At 40.2% G+C, this 6,491-nt stretch overlaps 1 pseudogene; it reads right to left on the reverse strand.

Annotated features, from left to right (window-relative positions):
* Positions 1-260: 260 nt before the first annotated feature.
* Positions 261-1,711, reverse strand: LOC132501635 (pyruvate dehydrogenase E1 component subunit alpha, somatic form, mitochondrial-like; annotated as a pseudogene).
* Between the last annotated feature and the right edge of the window lie 4,780 nt (positions 1,712-6,491).

A 6,491-nucleotide genomic window follows, 5' to 3' on the forward strand; every position in this document is an offset into this window, starting at 1 on the left:
CATGCACACGAATGGGGGCGTGTGTGCACGCTAGGGTACACCAGGTAAGCTGCTGGGCACTGGGAGGGACAGGACCATGATCTCGCCCCACAAAAAGGTGGCAGAGTTGGACAGGCATATAAGGAATTGTTTTCCTTTTAGTAACTAAGAAAGTATTTGTTAAACTAGTATACAACTAAACTAAATAGAACTATTTTAAAGAAGTAATTTGAAGGAGGGTTAAGCAAACTCTTATTACCTATTTTCAACCTATGTAACTAAATAACCTTTATAAGATCCATACTATCCTTAAGCTATAACATTAAAAGACATTATATCTTTTAATGCAACACTGTACAAACCACATGCAATTACACTATCTATCTATCTAAATCTACACTTTCTTTCTATGGGTTTTCTTCCTCCTTAAAACAGTTGAGAACCCAAAGCATTCCTTAACAGTTGCTGCCGAATAGCCCACTGAAGGTGTAACCATCTCGCATTAGCTGATGGACTTAAACTTGATCCACTGGTTTGCACCCCGGACTTCAAAAGGCAGATCGCTGCAGTAGATGTGATAGCCGAGTTCTTCCAAAGGTGGTTCAGGATCAGCTGTAGCAAACTGGGCAGCATCCTCAATTTCTTTCCTCACTTCAACATCAATTTCCTTTAGTTCTTCAACACTGGCAAGATTGCTGTTCACCATCCTATCCTTGAGAAGCATGATAGGGTCACTCTTACTTCTAACTTCCTGAATTTCTTCTCGTGTATGGTAACTGACTCCAGGATCACTCATGCTGTGTCCATGGTAACGGTAAGTCTGCAGCTCCATCAGTATGGGCCCCTTTCCAGATCTACAATAGGCAGCTGCAAATCTTGTGGCCTCCCGGACACACAGGATATCCATTCCATCTACCCTCAGCCCAGGAATGAAGTTGCCTCTCTTGTAGTAATCAGTGCTGGCTGCTGCTCTCTCCACAGATGTTCCCATCCCATAGCGGTTATTCTCACAGATGAAAATACAAGGCAATTTCCACAAAGCCGCCATATTGTAAACTTCGAATATCTGACCCTGATTAGCAGCGCCATCACCATACAAAGTCAAACAGATTTCATCTTTTCCGTTTTACTTACAGGCCAGAGCAATCCCAGCTCCCAGGGGCACCTGAGCTCCCACGATGCCATTGCCCCCGTAGAAGTTCTTGGCGTACATATGCATTGATCCTCCTTTTCCTTTAGCACAACCTCCTCTTCGTCCTGTAAGCTCTGCGAGAATTGCTCGGACAGAAAGCCCACGAGTAAACGTAAAGCCATGAGCCCGGTACGCTGTGATCAGATGGTCTGTGGGGTTTATGCCGGCCTCCAGGCCCACACAACAAGCTTCCTGACCATCACACAAGTGACAGAAACCATGAATAATTTTCTGTTTATATAGCTGATCTGCTTTTAACTCCATTCGACGAACAGTCTGCATCATTCTGTAGTATTTGAGCCCATCCTCCCTGGTGAGCACCGTAGTGACAGGAGGGCCCTCTTCCAGCCGGTGAAGATCACATTTCTTAATTTCAAATGTAGCATCATTTGCAAAATTACGGGATGCCACCAGCACTCCGCTTGCCGGCTTCTGGGCGACGCCCGACAACACGCGGGAGACGGCGGCGAGCATCTTCCTCATGGAGTGCAGGCAGTGGCGGCAGCGGCGGCTCCCTACGACCCAAGCAGCGCAGCCCAGGTGCCTCCAAGTCTCCTTCAGGCTCCGGAGCGGACGCTACCACTCACGCCAGCACGACACGACGGAGACGTCATAAGCCTCGCCGGACCGCGGGCCAACCAGGGGAATGCAGGCTTATTATTCTAGAACACAGAGACAATAGGGCAGATATATATGGCGCAGTGCAAAGAATATATTATTTAAAGAAAATTAGTTTAGGATTCATATAGAGATCCTGGAACTTGAGGGTCTTCAGTGTGAACAACGACAAAATGCTAGATTCCAAGTATATTCCCAAGGTATACAAAGAACCCAAGGGAAGACAATAATGTGTACTTCATGAAAAATATTAAAGTATATGGGTTCAAATTAAAATTATAGATTGTCTCCACTTTATTTATCACAGCTTTCTTTAAAAAAGAGTTGACTCAAATAGAAATGCCCTTTAAAATAAGAACTAGCCTAACAAGTTATAGCATAAAACTTATGTATGTAAATAATGGAGAAAATGGAAAGAGTAAAGGAAATGAACACAAGGCAGCTACCATGTATCAGAATGGAATTCACAGAACGCAGAGAAATGGTTCATGCAAAGTGTTTTATAAGGCCTCAAAGATATTAAACAGGTCATTTATGTGAAGAAAAAAATCAAAGAATAAATAAAGAGAAGGATAGGCAATTTTTGATGGCAGAGTTCAGGAAACTGAGGGAAAATATTAAACAAATATATAGATGAACTCCACATTAGAAGCAATAAATTTAAAATAAAATCAACTCACATCAATCAAGGAGAGGGTATAAGTTGAAAAAAAAAATAAAACAGTATAGTAAAAATAACAAGAGGCAGAATGATGTATTATATAATATTTTGGACATAAAAGGCAGGCTGGGATCAAACCATCTATCTACTACTTACCAGCCAAGTATGCCTGAGCAAGTTACCTTTAACCTGTTATGTCTTAAGATCTTCATCCATAAAATGGAAATGATGATAAATCTACCTCTTAGATTGGTTCCAGGTATGACCTGAGGTAGTGGATGTGTGGAATTCTACACAGAACCTGACGTTCAGTCAAAGAATCGCAAATGTTAGTTATACAAAAATGAGAAGATAAAAGAGATTCACAATATATATAAGGAAACGAACAAATATAGCTGAAAAAATTCTCAAATTAATATTTTGGACTCTGGGGAATGAAAGGACACATCTTATTCTAGGAAGTTTTGATCCATAGCTTATCTTAAGGAAGTTACTGAATTTCCAGAATAAAAAAGAAAATTTCAAACACCAGCCAGAAAGTGAAGCATAAGGTAAAAAAAAAAAAAAAATCAGACAGAATGACATATTATTTTTTCATACTAAATTTCAGTGGCATAAGACAATAGAGCTTCACTTCAAAGATCCTACAGAAAAAAGAGAGCATGATCCCAGAACAGTGGAACCCATGGAGATATTCTTCACATGTAAAGACAACATACAGAAAGAAAAATTACTTTTGAAGGTAATCTGTGTCTTGGGTCTTTTGCATTAAATTTGTACACCCCACTATGCTTTTTCAATCTTTACATATTTTAATCAATTTAAATGTATTTCATAACAAAAGAAAAATATATTTCACCTGAAAAAGAAGATAATTTTTTTTGAACTTGGAGTCCAAAATGCAATTACTTGTGCCTCAGCTTTCACTAGCTGTGTGATCATGGATAAAAGCAAATAATCTGGCCAAGCTCCAGTTCTTCCTCTTTTCTGGGCAGTGGTGTAGATCCACCAAATCTGGAATTGAAATATTTATGTAAAGAACTTGCTCTGCAAGTGGTAAAGATCATTCAGTTTCATTATTTCTGCTCAGATAGTGAGTAATGTAGTAAAGGAAGATCCCACATTATTTCCTCCCACAAAGAAACTGTGCCAGGATAAGACATGTCATACAAATAAATGGAGAATCTTGTGCTTGGCATAATATGGTCAACTTTATCAAAAGTTTGTATCTCATACATAATATATCACTATTCTCTTTGAAGGTTTTTCTTCCTAGAGAGTTCCACTCTTCAAAATTCAGCATCTTGAACTTTTTTCTTTCACACTATACATCAATAATATTCTAACAATCTACCTTATATGGAATAAAAAAGATATCAAAAGAAATACCAGGGCTTCCCTGGTGGCGCAGTGGTTGAGAATCCACCTGCCGATGCAGGGGACACGGGTTTGTGCCCTGGTATGGGAAGATCCCACATGCCACAGAGCGGCTGGGCCCGTGAGCCATGGCTGCTGAGCCTGCGCGTCCAGAGCCTATGCTCCGCAACGGGAGAGGCCACAACAGTGAGAGGCCCGCATACCACAAAAAAAAAAAAAAGGAAAGAAAGAAATACCAGTGCTATACATCTTTCTGAGCCCCACGTGGCTAGAAGTTAGTTAGCTATAAAAGATTTGGTTGGGCTAACAGAAGCAAGAAAATATTTGTGTGCTCACCATTTACATATTTTTAGTAAGTACACAATTATGATTATTTAGGTACAGTTACTGAAAGGACATACCTGAGTGAGAATCCAATCCTTCAGGCACAGAGGCACCTTAATGGTCCCTCTAAAATAACAGAATGAATTACGAACCAAAGAAAGGAACTTCAAACTCTTTATGGTTTTTTTGTTTTGTTTTTTGTGTCCTGATGCTCAGTTTCCTATAACTAGATCCACTGAATTTCCAACCTAAATTTCTACCAATCCTAGACCTTGTTCAACCTCAACATGGGGCAAAATATATTGAAAAATCATCTCTCTACCCCACCCCCAGTAGATAGTCATAGAAAGAGTAGTAAGATCTCCTTTTATTTACTGGCTACTGTGTGATGGGCACTTTACCTATCTTATCTCTAGTCCTGGCAGGTAGTTTCAGTGTCCATCTCTCTGATTATGCACCTGAAATTCAGTGCCGTTAAGTGATTTGCCAAGTAGCTGTCACTGCAGTTCAGCAGAGCAGGGGTTTCAAATTGCCATCTACTTGCTTCTGAAGCCTGCATTCTTCGACTCCGCTTTATTACAAATTATAATAGATTTGACAGCTCTTCCATCACTTACTGAGCTGAGTGAACTTGAAAATAACTTAAAATCTCTGAGTTTCATTTTCTTCATATATACAATAGACTCAGTAATGATACCAATGTCATAGATAGATTGCATTATGTAATAAAATACATATAATATTTTCTAGCTTTATTGGGGTACAATTGACAAAAATTGTATATATTTGCAGCTACTTTGGAAGACAATTTGGCCATTTCTCACAAAAGTAAACATACTCTTACCGTATGAACCAGCAATCACACTCCTTGATATTTGCCTAAAGGAGTTGAAAACTTATGTCCACATAAAAACCTGCACACGAATGTTTTTAGCAGCTTTATTCATAAGTGCCAAAACTTGGTAGCAATGAAGATTTCCTTCAGTAGATAAATGGATAAATAACCTGTAGTACATCCAGACAGTGGAATATTGTTCAGCACTAAAAAGAAATGAGATTTCAAGCCATGAAAAGACATGAAGGAACTTAAATGCATATTACTAAGTGAAAGAAGCCAAAGGCTATATACTAAATGATTGCAACCATATGACATTCTGGAAAAGTTGAAACTTTAGAGACAGTAAAAACATCAGTGGATGCCAGGGGTATGGATCCGGGGAGGGGAAAGATGAATAGGCAGAACACAGAGAATGTTTAGGGCAGTGAATACTCTGTATGGTGCTGTAACTGGTCAGCCATAGGTAATGGGTCACATACCATGAACAGATACCTTTTCCCAAACCTACATACCAGAAATGGCAGAACATCACACCTCACTTGCTGGTCTCCAGGTATGCTGTAGGAAACCACAAGCTAGAACATCATCTGGCCTTAAGAGATGAACCTAAAAAAAGGAAAAAAGAAACATGTTCACTGTTCCCTCAAGCCAGAGGGAATGCCATGTCAAAGTAAAATGCTGTTTTCTATGCTGTTTCTCTAAAACATCATTTAGAGAGAAAACTTATCCAGCCCCAGCTCTGCACATAATATCATATTAACTCCCTCTGATAATGCCCACATCTGTTAGCTTGTTGGAGACAAAGCTGAATGCTACTTGGAATCAGTGTTGGACAAATGTTTGGATGAGACACGCAATCCTTCAGGACGGGTTGCTAATTTATCTTTGCCAGTCTTTACTAGTTTTAACTCAGCAAACAACGATACAGTATCTGAGTTAGCAGCCAGGAAATCCCCAGGAAATTTCTGGTGTCCCAGCTGCCTTTCTGAAGCTTTGGTGAGTTGGAGATGGCTAGCAATAAGCCCAACTTCCAGAGGCCAGCTGTGCTGGACACACAGATAGACTGCAGATGGGGAGAGCTGGGTTGCAAGAGCTGAGGTTTTAAGACCTCACTGCTGGAGGTCAGGAGGGGGAGGGACACAGAGCCCCACCAGCTGCTGTGCAGAGTGGGCAGTGAAGATTGGACTCAAGCCCCCTGTGCATGTGTGCATCATGAAAAAGAGGTTTAGCAAAGGGAGTTCAAAATGCCTTTATTTCTATATGCCAGAGAGAAGAGAGGAAAAGCCTGGTTGATAGAAAATTTGAGGAGCTTATCTTTGCTTCTTTAACTTCTCCCTTCCCATTTGTACTTCTCTCTTTCCCTCTGGCTCCCATTGTCCTTCTGCCTGGTCTCAGAAGAGTAGATGATTTTGTTGGAATTAGGTAACATAATTTAGCTAACTCACCTTGATGGTTCCATAGTCCACAAATTTAAGATTCTGAAATTAGCAGAAGAATCTTTT

This window comes from Mesoplodon densirostris, chromosome 14 (genome assembly GCF_025265405.1).
Source record: "Mesoplodon densirostris isolate mMesDen1 chromosome 14, mMesDen1 primary haplotype, whole genome shotgun sequence".
NCBI lineage: Eukaryota > Metazoa > Chordata > Mammalia > Artiodactyla > Ziphiidae > Mesoplodon > Mesoplodon densirostris.